Below are 12,500 nucleotides of genomic sequence, written 5' to 3'. Positions count from 1 at the left end.
AAGTAAACGTGGTCACCATGGAATTCTATGCAAGTGCTACTCGCACCCGCCTCATCGAAGACTGTAGACTCCTGGTTTATCCCAGAAATTATATCGAAGACATCTCATCCTTTGCCAAGGCAGTCCACAAAAATGCCCTTCGTGTGCAGACTTGACTCAATCTCTGGTACTGTAGAACGAAGTCGTCTCCCTTGGCATCCTCACGTAGAGTTGGGAATTCTCCAAAGTCATTGTGTGTCCGTATTTAAAAGGTCTACATGGTCATAAAATAACTAAAGTCTTGTTTTACCCACAAATTCGTCACTAATTAATATATTCAATCTACTAATCAAATATTAGAAAAAGAAAAATTCCTCGCTAAACCAAATAATCTTTACCTACTGAATTTTCACAAATAATCCCATATCTGACAAACACACTATCAAAAGAGAACTCATAAAGTTTAACAGTAAAAACCCCTCTATGGTTTATATAACTAGCCTCCATAAAATATAATGCCGAACACCCCTTCTATCCAACCCACATACCCTGACAAATTATATCTTCTATCTAATAGATAAATGCTATTTAGAGCTTAACCCTCATTGCAACATCTCTCGTAAGAAAAGAAAAAGAAGAGAGAGAAAAAAAAAATAAATAAATAAAAATAAGATAATACAACAATAGTAAGTGAACTTTCCCCTCCCCATTACACAGCGCACATAAGAGAAAAGAAAAAGAAAACCATCAGTTGTTTAATCATCTCTGACGACGTTAAGAAAGAAAAAAAAACATATATAATTCAACATCTTTTCCCAAAAAGGAATGTGTACCGTTACAGAATCTGCTAGAGCAGCAACCCTATCGACAAGAAAAAAAATCCCCTTATATGACACGTTCTCGTGAAATGTCATAATCGGCATCTCCGAAAACCGTGCAAATCCCCGAGTCATCAATTCCAAAGGGAAGGTTCGCAACCGGACTCCTTACAGCAACTTCAGCAAAAAAGAAACCCACCTATGAATACGTCAGGTGCTGAGCATTGCAGCATAATCAGACTCGCGACGCTAGAAACTCATGATTCTCAAAAAAAAATTTTTAGTACTGATCTTCGTAAGCACACCCCCCAGAACCATCTCATTATACATAAACCATCATCTTAATAATAACACCACTCAGGTGACATAAATAGTTCCTCTATTTAATTACTGACCCCACGCTAAAAAAAACCATCTCGTTTCTCAGCTAAAGCAAACATTTGCCGAAAAATATTAACCCCGAAATCTTACGCCAAAACGCCGCAGACTTACATACAATAAGAGAGAAAAACATTCGAAGGAAACAAAGGAGAAGGAAAAAAAAATTGCAAAGCCATTCTGTCATCAAATTACAAAAACAGATAACAAGAAAAAAAAGGAAAAATGAATGCAATTGCGCTATCATATATTAATTGCCACAACCAATTCTTTTCAATTTCGACGTATGTGTTAGCTTCGACTGACCTGTTCGTTCATTTAAAACTACAAACCTATTTCCAATTTTCTCTTCAATGACTTTAAAAGGACCTTCAAACTTCGGGCCTAGTTTGTAATTTAACTCATTTCTCACGTTAAGTTTTAAAAATACCTTATCACCGACATTGATCTTGGGATCAGATGATTTACTAATACTCTTTTGAACCATATCTCTGGTTGTGGACTCGAGATTACGGCTAAGACATGCGTGTCTTTCTCTCGCTGTGGATATCAGCGCTTCAACTGTATCCTCCCCCTGGTGAGGCGTAGTTAACAAATCAAATGTGCCTCGCGCTGGATAACCAAACAAAGCTTCAAAAGGGGACATTTTAATTGAATCGCTAACCATGGTGTTAATGCTATGTCTAACAACGTTAATATATCTGTCCCAATTTCTATCATTACCACCTACCGTTTTTCTGAGCGCTTCGAGCACTTTCCTGTTCGCTCGTTCGCACAACCCATTAGCCTCGGGTCTGTATGGAATAATTGTTACTTTCTGTATTCCCATGAATTCAGCTAAACACTCCAAGGTTTTGTTCACAAATTCCCTCCCATTGTCGGTTAATAGAACTTCGGGTGAACCGTATCTGCAAACGATACCATTGAAAAATGCTATGGCTACTTCTTCGGCCGTTTTATGCTTAAGTGGGAAAATTTCTACTATCCTTGTAAGTTCATCTATTATCACTAGCAAGTACTTGTTCGCGTATCTAGACTCACAAAAATTCCCTAAGACGTCCATATGTATTCTCTGAAAAGGTTTACTCGGTATAGGATACGATCCTAATTTGCATGACGTTGTCCTAGCAGGCTTACATGCGTTGCACACCGCACAATTCCTTACGAAATTTTCCACATCTTTACCCATATTTTTCCAAATGTATTTAGCCCGAACCTCATCATAAGTTTTTTCTATTCCCAAGTGAGGACTACCGAACCTGCAATGAACTATATCTAAAACCACTGGAATTAGGACTTTCGGAATTACGATCTGTGTCGTATCTCCTTTACTTTCACTGGTTCTCAACTTATATTTAATTTTCCTAACCAACAGATTTCCTTCTAACTCCAAACCCGAAAAAGGCAAGCTATAACGTTTCTTGACTAATTCCCCTCGCAGAAATGCTTTCGCATCTGCTAAGACCTCGTCTTCATCTTGCTTTAGCTCTATGAGGGGTATATCCCATTGTATGGCTTCGTTAGTGACCTGCGCGACTTGGAAACCTTCCGCGTCATGAAAACTCCTGCTCAAAGCGTCCGCGACAACATTAAATTTGCCCTCTATATATTTGAGCTTTGCATCAAAATCTCTGATAGTTAGAAATCATCGAGCTCTTTTGGGAGACAAATCGGGTTTATTAAAAAGATCAAGTAACGGTTTGTGGTCTGTAAGGACTTCTACTTTATTCCACATCAGTACATTTAAAATGAACTAAGCTCGACACTATTGCAAAGGCTTCCTTATCTATGGTGGCCATGGACTTCTCGTTACTGCCTTTTGTCCTGAACTTCCTGCTATAAAAAGCTATAGGATGAAATTTCCCAAGGAACTTTTGCATAAGGCATGCACCTATGCCTTCCTGGCTTGCATCAGTCACTAATGTAAAAGGTTCCTTAAAATCTGGAAACTTCAAAACCGGGGGATTCATTAGCGCATCTTTAAGCTTTTGAAAACTCTCCGCCTGGGATTCCTTCCATTGAAATTGAACGTCTTCCCGCAACACATCAGTTAGGGGAGCTGCTATGTTAGAAAACCCTTTTACGAACCTCCTGAAGAAACCGGCGATACCCAGGAATGACTTAATCTCTTTCTTTGATCTGGGGATGCGAAAATTCGCTATTGCTTTGACTTTATCGTCATTTACTCTAACCCCTTCCTTAGATATGACGTGACCTAGATATGTGATCTGCTTTTTCAAGAACGAACACTTGGCTAGCTTGATTTTCAACCCCGCTAATCTAAGCCTCCTAAGTACTTCTGTAAGCACTTCCAGGTGTTGCGCGATCGTGTCCGTTGCGATCAGGATGTCATCCATATACACAAAAACATTTTTGCCCAATAACCCGTGCAAAACTGTGTTCACCAACCTGGTAAAAGTCATCGGACTGCCCGATAAACCGAAAGACATTCGCGTAAATTCATAGTGTCCCTTGGGCACTGAAAAGGCGGTATATTCCTTGCTACTCTTGCTGAGAGGGACCTGTAAGAAACCTTGCGCCAAATCAATTGAGCTATAAATATTATGTCCCCCAATTTCGACAAAAAGATCTGGTATGCACGCAACTGGGTAGCGGTCAGGGATCGTTTTCTCATTTAAACGTCTAAAATCGACGCATACACGGACCGAACCGTCTTTCTTAGGTACCGCTAACAAGGGAAAGTTGTAAGGAGACACACTGGGTCTAATGATTCCTTCTTCTTCCCATCTATTAACTTCTTTCTCTACCTGTTCTCTGATTTTGAAAGGTATGCGATATGCAGGAATATAAATAGGTTTTGTGTTGCTCTCCAAATTTACCTTATGCTCTAAGACATTAGTCAACCCCAATTTATCACCTTGCAAGGCTACCGTATCCCCAAATTCCGCCAAGAGCCCGCTTATCGCTTCAACGTGTTCGCTATAATCCGCATTAGCCAAATGTTCACTAAATGTTGTTTCCTTGATTGTATTTCTGCCTCCGAAAACTCAGGTTTCCCCTCTACGATAGCCACAGAACCACTATCGCAGTTCCAATCATGGAAGTCTACTATATATGTATTTTTCTGGTATCTCCTAACTGTATCATTACAGTTTAATAGCTCCACCCACGTAACCCCATTCTTGGATACACTGTTCACCGATGCCGTGCTAACAACTCCCCTGAGCTTTTCACTGCTCTCGCCTAGAGACAAGTTGCTTGTTCAGCAAATACCATGCTCTCCCCTGTGAACTTTGCAGTGTACCACCCCTTGTCTCTAGGCGAGCAGAGCTATGTGACTTTATTATTATATAAAACTTTAAACTATTATTAGACCCCCTCTCACCTCTACTCTCTCTCTCTCTCTCTCTCGCTCTCTCTCTCTCTCTCTCTCTCTCTCTCTCTCTCTCTATATATATATATATATATATATTATATATATATATATATATATATATATAATATATATATATATTATATAATATATATATATATATATATATTTGTATACATACACACACACACACACACACACACATATATATATATATATATATATATATATATATATATATATATATATATGAATAACTTGATCACGAAGTATATAAAACGTGATGCTATGTATAGATAAAGGTTTTTTTGCCACGAAGGAAAAAAATGAAAAAACGAGTTGGCCGAGTACTTTCGGTCCTATTCGGACCCTTTACTGAGGCATGCCTCAGTAAAGGGTCCGAATAGGACCGAAAGTACTCGGCCAACTCGTTTTTTCATTTTTTTCCTTCGTGGCAAAAAAACCTTTATTTATATATATATATATATATATATATATATATATTATATATATATATATATATATATATATATATGTGTGTGTGTGTGTGTGTGTATGTGTGTGTATGTATACATATATATATATATATATATATATATATATATATATATATATATATATATATATATATATATATATATATATATATATATATATATATATATATATATATATATATATATACTTATATATAATAAACTGGGTTCTCTTTACTTGATGGTGATTAAGTTGCCAAGTCAAGCTTTCGAAGTTGACACCTCCATCAACTGTTGATATTAATAGTAAGGGTACATAACAGAATAAAACCAGATCGATAAAATACATGCCTAGAAATACGATAACATAAGAGAAATATAAGTGGAACTTGAGGTTAAAGGTTAGCAATATGCAAACAAAAATTATATTCAACTGTTGATTTAGCAAATATAGAATAAAAGTGACCATTCACTTCTGCTTGTTACTTGCCTTCGGAGAAACAAACTTATACTGTGGTTTACTATGCCCACAAGCTGTTGTTGACGTTGTTATTTAAAAAAAACATTATAAAACCTAAGCCGAACATGGAATAGGTACCGGGTGCAGAATCGCATGTATGTTCAGTGGCCATAACTACGAAATGAGTTATTTTCTTTGTTTTAATTTGTCTGCAGGGTTAGAAGTCTTTAACATTATTGGAAAATATTATTTTAATTATTAAGTTGACGTGAACTATATTATTATCATCTTCTTCCCTTAATATCAGGTTAGAGTATAATTAAAACCTTCTCTTCCTTCGTGGCCTATGAAAAGGACAAAACGTACTGAAGACTCATTGGTTCTTGAACAAAGGATAAATTATCCTTCGCGTTGCCAATCTTGGCCACTGCTGTTAGAGATAGCAAACTGAGAGAGATATAAATGCCCACCCTTCTTAGTGGAACCAGATCCTGGAATAAGAAGGATATTGTTTATTCGTGTTGCTGGTTAGATTGGGGATGTGCATTCCAATATGCCTTTGTTTTGGCATGAATGAGTTTCATGACAGGACTGGCACGAAGTCTTCGTTCTTGACGGGTTCTTTGAAGGCTTGAGCATTAATTCCCTTTTTTTGGGCAGTCAAAAATAATACTGTGATTACTATAGTATCTAAAAATTCCCTGGCACTTGTCCAGGGATGTCGTATACTAGCATGGAAACATTTAAAAACCAAAATTTTATTCCCTGAAGAAACTGCAACGATTATGATCATCGATGACGTAAATCTAAGATTGTCAAAAAGTAGAAAAAAAATAATTGAAAATATTCATCTAAAACTTTCTAGTAGCCCGGGAAAGTTACCAATAATCCTCGGTGTTAGAGTGCACATTCAACCAAATAATGAACTGAATAAAGAGCTATCGTCCAAAATCAAATGTCTCTCTGTATAAAGAGAATAAGATTTCAGTTAATGTTAACCAACGTTTTTGTTACGTTTTATGAGGAGAAATATCATCTATTCGCGAAAACCAGGACTAGGAAAATGAGCGGAGTAATTCGACTGAATGTCAGTAGTAAACGTAGATATGTGCATTCCCTTTGATCGAATAAAAGGGTACCTTTATGAGAAAATTTTCAATATGGAGTGCGTTTATTTCTTTTATTTCTCCTGATGGCCGTATTAAATTTTATTGTCGCGTATTTATTTTTCTTAATATTCTTAGTTTTGTGGTTTTGCGTGCGCATACGAAATGAACGGAATAGCGAGGGAATTTTCTATCGGAAAACCTCAGAGAATTTCCGTAATAATTTTTGTAGAATTGCTGTACTGTTCACGATTTGCTAAAAGTCCCCTTTATGTCCCCTTTTATCCCTTTCCGTGTTTAGCCATCTCTCTCTCTCTCTCTCCCCCCTCTTCTCTCTCTCTCTCTCTCTCTCTCTCTCGCTCTCTCTCTCCTGATTGATATTTGATAAAACAAAGCTAGAAATCCTTTGAAAATCGACTTCAAAAATTATTACATACAAGCAATATGAATATGAAAGAGAAAAGGCTTAAACCTCCACGTAAAAGCACTACAAATCATTCACATTCCACCCAAAACAAATAATTGTCATCAACTTAAGGTCTCAAATTGATGGCAAAAATATTAATCTGGGTCTAGTGAACTTTATTTTCGAAATTCAAGAAAATAACCTCGATCGTTTAGTCTGAATTTCTTCTTTTCTGTAAGTGTCATTATGAGACCAAATGCATAGAGTGATGAAGATATGATATTATTTTTTATATTTGAGATTGTTGTATCATTTCCCTGTTTAAGGAATGAAAAAGAGAGAGAGAGAGAGAGAGAGAGAGAGAGAGAGAGAGAGAGGAGAGAGAGACTGTAATGTAAACATTTGGGGTTCTACGTACTTAAATCAGTATTCTAACGTATTCCTGAATCATTCCTCTTGAAAAGATGTGGAGAGCGTACCCAAGAGAAGTAAACACGACGGCGAAACATATGTTAGAGATGAGCAGCTTGAAGTTCAAACGGGAGATCGCCAGATTACCCTGTAGGCAAGAGCGGCAAAACTAAAATATTAAAAGAATGCTAATGGAAACAGGGAGAGCAATTCGGTGATGAAAGGTGTATATATATGATGACACCAACAAGCGGAATTACATGGGCAGCAGCAGTTACAGATAGGAGATTGTATGAAAAAATATTATGAAGTTATTGATACCTTCACTTCTAAACATATGATCTCAAATTCTCTTGCACATTTATAAGCTTTCAAGGGACTTTGAAGAGTTGATTAGGAAAGCAACAGTTAGGCATAAGTTACGAGGAGTTATAAGGATTAGGATGTCTCAAAGACTTGTTAGTCCATCCGAGGAGACATCGTGTGCTCACTTGTCTCCAGGAGCAGGTTTTGCTGTGCATTCCAGTGTCCTAATGATTCTGTCTAGCTCTCTTTTAAACTCTTCCACGCTGTTGCTGTTTACAACTTCTGGTAGCAGTTTGTTCCATGTGTTACATATCATGTATGTAAAGATTTTCTCACAATGGGATGTGTTTTATCTTTTCAGTTCTAGTTTCCAAACATTATTTCTTGTAGACTTATTGGTTTTCCATGATGGCTAAGGTAATGATATCTACTTCCTTTCTTTTGGAATTTTACCTTCAGTAACATAACATCCTGTAATGAATACCATGACAAAAATGTACTTTCTGATTCTTTCCATGTTTCATCTATTTCTGTTTCTGTTGTGTCCTTTACCCCCTCTCCCCCGAAAAAAAACAATATTATGCTATGCATCACATGCACATTAATCAGGATCCTTAATGTAAACTACATATGAATAGAAAAACAGTTATTTATATTCATTTATAACCTGGAAATGTTTGTAATAAGCATTACAACAACTTGGGTTATGTGTAAAATGCTGCTATCGTCTTTGATAATTGTGATCCATTAAAAAACATAATGTTATATCTTTGGAAAAACTGAGATATTTATTGACACTTTAGGCACAACTGAATAAATAAGGTGCCTATCACACTGTGTCCGTAACTTTTCTATCAAGAAAATTAAGTATATCTTAGTTTTACCAGACCACTGAGCTGATTAACAGCTCTCCTAGGGCTGGCCCGAAGGATTAGATATTTTAACGTGGCCAGGGACCAATTGGTCGCCTAGAAACGGGACCTACAGTTGATTGTGGGATCCGAACCACTCTATATCGAGGATTGAATTTCTATCACCAGAAATAAATTCCTCTGATTCCGCGTTGGCCAAGCCGGGAATCGAACTTCGGACTAACGGATTGGCAGTCGAGCGCGAAAACCACTCGTCCAGCAAGGAACTTTCCTATCAAGAAAGCAACAGATATTTGGTAGAACATAATATAAACAAGTTTCTTATAGAGATAATGCAAAAAAAGCACACTCTTAAACACAAGATTTACATTATTATTTTTCTTGTCGTGGTTTTAGGGTTCGTTCAGTTGCGAAAACAATTTAATCCAGTACTCAAAGAAGGGAAAGGAAAATGAACGAAAACGTAATGGAACAATGAGTTATTGTGGATTCCGAAGAGTACAAAATCTTATCCCTGTACGTCTAAGAGAGAGAGAGAGAGAGAGAGAGAGAGAGAGAGAGGCTAACTGGAACTTCAAAGAGAATATAACAGTTACGAGAGTGTGACCAGAGGGAAGTGTTCAGGTTGTCAACGACACTGGACCCAAAAATGGATTTCGCTGGAAGCATAACTGAGTCCAGCATTTAGGGAAATTCAAAACAGAACCTTCGCTTCCCGTTTCTTGTCACAGCGACGACGAGAAAGCGAGCATTATAGTTTAAAAGATTGTAAAACGAATGGCTATTCAATGATGTAAGTTTGGACTTGATTCTTTAAAGGATTGTAAAGCGGATGGCTATCCAATGATTAAAGTTTGGACTTGATTCCCCTAAAGGATTGTAAGCTGAATGGCCAACCAATGATTAAAGTTTGGACTTGATTCATTAAAGGATTGTAAGACGAATGGCTATCCAATGATTGAAGTTTAGACTTGATTCTTTAAAGGATTGTAAAGCAGATGGCTATCCAATGATTAAAGTTTGGACTTAATTCTTTAAAGTTTTGTAAAACGAATTGCTATCCAATTATTAAAGTTTGGAATTGATTCAATAGCATTGAATTAATTTGTCATTTTTGAAGAATTTTAATTAGTCCAGATATTTTCGACTTCTCTTGATATGATAATCAGAGAAGTGTCTAAATAAGGAATATCTCACAACGGAAAAGTTTTCCTTTTAAAAGATTGCTTCGGGAATCACAAAACATTTGGGGTTAGCACCACTGGTGTTTAGGCTTGACGTATTCGACCCAACGCATTTTAACCATGATTCTACTTGTGTAAGCTCCAATAGACGTAATCTTAAGCGTTTGCAGCACCTCAAAATATCAACATTTATATCGTTCCTTTTCTTCTGCAGTTGAGTAAATTTGACGATCTACTCCATGGTTTCACTATTCTTTCAGAAAAGACAAAAACAAACAATGCATATGCTACAGTGGGGCTGGGCATTTTTAGTCTGAAGAGCTACTGAATGCAAATGAATCACCAGGTATAATCATAGACAATATGTTACAAACGCAAATGAGGGACGCCCAGCTTCAGGTTTCGTAGAATAAATTTGCCTGGCTAGGCAAGAAGAAACACCAGGTTTTGTTCGTTAATCTAAATGCAGACGACTTAGATCTCACTGCAACCCCGACTCGTCAGGGAGGAAAGCTTTTGGAACACTGGAAGTCCTTATTAGATTTACGTAGTTATCCTTCACACTTTGATTGGTCTTACAAATAGGTACTGTGGAAGTCTTTCTCGCTTCTCCTAAATCCGATTATTGGGAATCTGCCTGATTTGCTTATGATGCAATTTATACAATGCAGGGTTGGTGATTTTTTAAATAAAAAAATAGTGATATATTCGATTTTTTTTTATTTATTTATTTAATTATTTTCTTTTGATTTGAGAGATGTTTTTTCAATCCTTTTTCCCTTAAAATTTATTTGATGACAGAATTACTATGGATTTATCTTTTTGGTTTTCAGTTCTTGCCTAAAGTATGTACTTGATTTTTTTTTATATCAAAATAAATAGATGCAGCACAGTTAGGCTTAAGTTTTTATTATTTTTTTTGCTTTAAAAAATAATAAATAAAAAAATGTAATTATCATGATTTTTTCATGAAAATTTCAATGATTTAATCACTAGATTCAATCAGTTTGACTTAATCATTGCCATCCTTGATACAATGTTTAGAAATGAAGTGTTCAAGTGTTCATCAATTACTATTCTTTCACTCTTTATGGTAAACCGTAAAGTTCAAATAGTCTTGAATCTCTTTTGCTCGTTTTCACCAAAATGTCTCGATAAACATAGTCATCATGCATATTTCCGGATATCAATGTCAGGTTCAATATTTTGTCAGGCGTCTTCGCTGTTAGAAATTATTTGTACACGCTTCTTTTCCATGACCCTCTAAGAAACCTGATTATATCGTCAAGCTTTCAGATAATGGCCAATACTTACTTTTATAAAGATGGCCAGCTACGGGTACACAAACTCTTATTTTCAGGGTACGCCGTAATTAAACGCCGATGAGACTCACAAGGAATTTAAACAACTGAGAATGTAATTTCCATTAAATGGCTTTCTCTAGCAATAAAGTAACAAAAGGGTAGGGATCAAGAGATTAGACTAGGAGGGTATTAAATGGCCCAAAAGGAAACTGTGGGTGGGGTTAGTATACAAAAGGAATTAAGTTTAAGGACAGGATATATGGAAAATCAATACAAGAGGCAGTGATGGGAACATGTTGGATGTAACGAAATGCAAAAACATAATTGTCTCCTCGTTATGTTGTCTTCGTAAAGGTAGTTACCGCGCTGATATGTTCTGCAGTTATAATCACTATTGTTTATACCTAACATCTGATATCACAGACATAGCATACAAACTGCTACGGGTAAGGAGAAAGCTGTCAGACTGCAAGGCCTTAAGGCCTTATGTCACACACATTATTACTATCGTAATCACTGACAGAGTGATTGGATTGTTGCCACACTTGTGAATACCCAACTGCCAGAGAAACATGTTTTGTTCAGTCCTTTTCAAGTATATAAAATGAGTAGCAGATGACAGCCCAGAGTAAGAAAACGACGTATAAAGAGCAATAAATAAATTATTATCATAGATAAATTATTCAGTTTCTCGACTATGTTGCGTATCACTTGAAGAATGTTATACCTTGACATTTATCTATAGCAGACTACTAGAAAGGTCTTTATAAGAGTCTGAATTATTTTCAGGTTCAATGGAAGTGTATGGTGACAATCTATAATTTTATGGAATAGGAGAAAGTGGCCTAAATAGCATTTATACTTGAAGGAAATGAAAGCAGAGGGAATTCGGTGGCTATGTTTTCAAGATACGTCTTTATATTTGAACAGCACGTTGAAAAATTGCAAAAGGGAATGTGATAATCATATTGGGAAGACGTAATCTCAAACGAAAGTTTTTTTAATTTTATGAGCAAAACAAGTAATGATTAGGTGAACGAGTATAATGCTTAGTACTGGGGGAAGTAAAAGGTGGATGGCTGTGTATCGGTTTTATTATTTCATAGAATGAAATATAAGAATGAAATATAAGTTTGAGAGTAGCATTATTTGGAGAATAGTATGCGCGAATATACTCAGAGATATTCTACAAGGAAGACTGTTGATAAATAGGGACAACTAATATGAAAAAAAGGAACAGATTAAGAATATGCTTGAGTTGGGTATATACTGGATGCTGTAAGATATGATCCGTCTGTTGGTTGCTTCTTTGTTTGCTAGACAGCGAGATACTGAACAGAGGTGACGGCCTAAGAATCATAGATGATACGATGCCAATCAGAGAGAGAGAGAGAGGAGAGAGAGAGGAGAGAGAGAGCGAGAGAGAGAGAGAGAGAGAGATACTAGTATTATGGACATTCATTCTT

Source organism: Macrobrachium nipponense, chromosome 4 (genome assembly GCF_015104395.2).
Source record: "Macrobrachium nipponense isolate FS-2020 chromosome 4, ASM1510439v2, whole genome shotgun sequence".
Classification (NCBI taxonomy): domain Eukaryota; kingdom Metazoa; phylum Arthropoda; class Malacostraca; order Decapoda; family Palaemonidae; genus Macrobrachium; species Macrobrachium nipponense.
Note: the sequence above shows the minus strand (reverse complement) of the source record.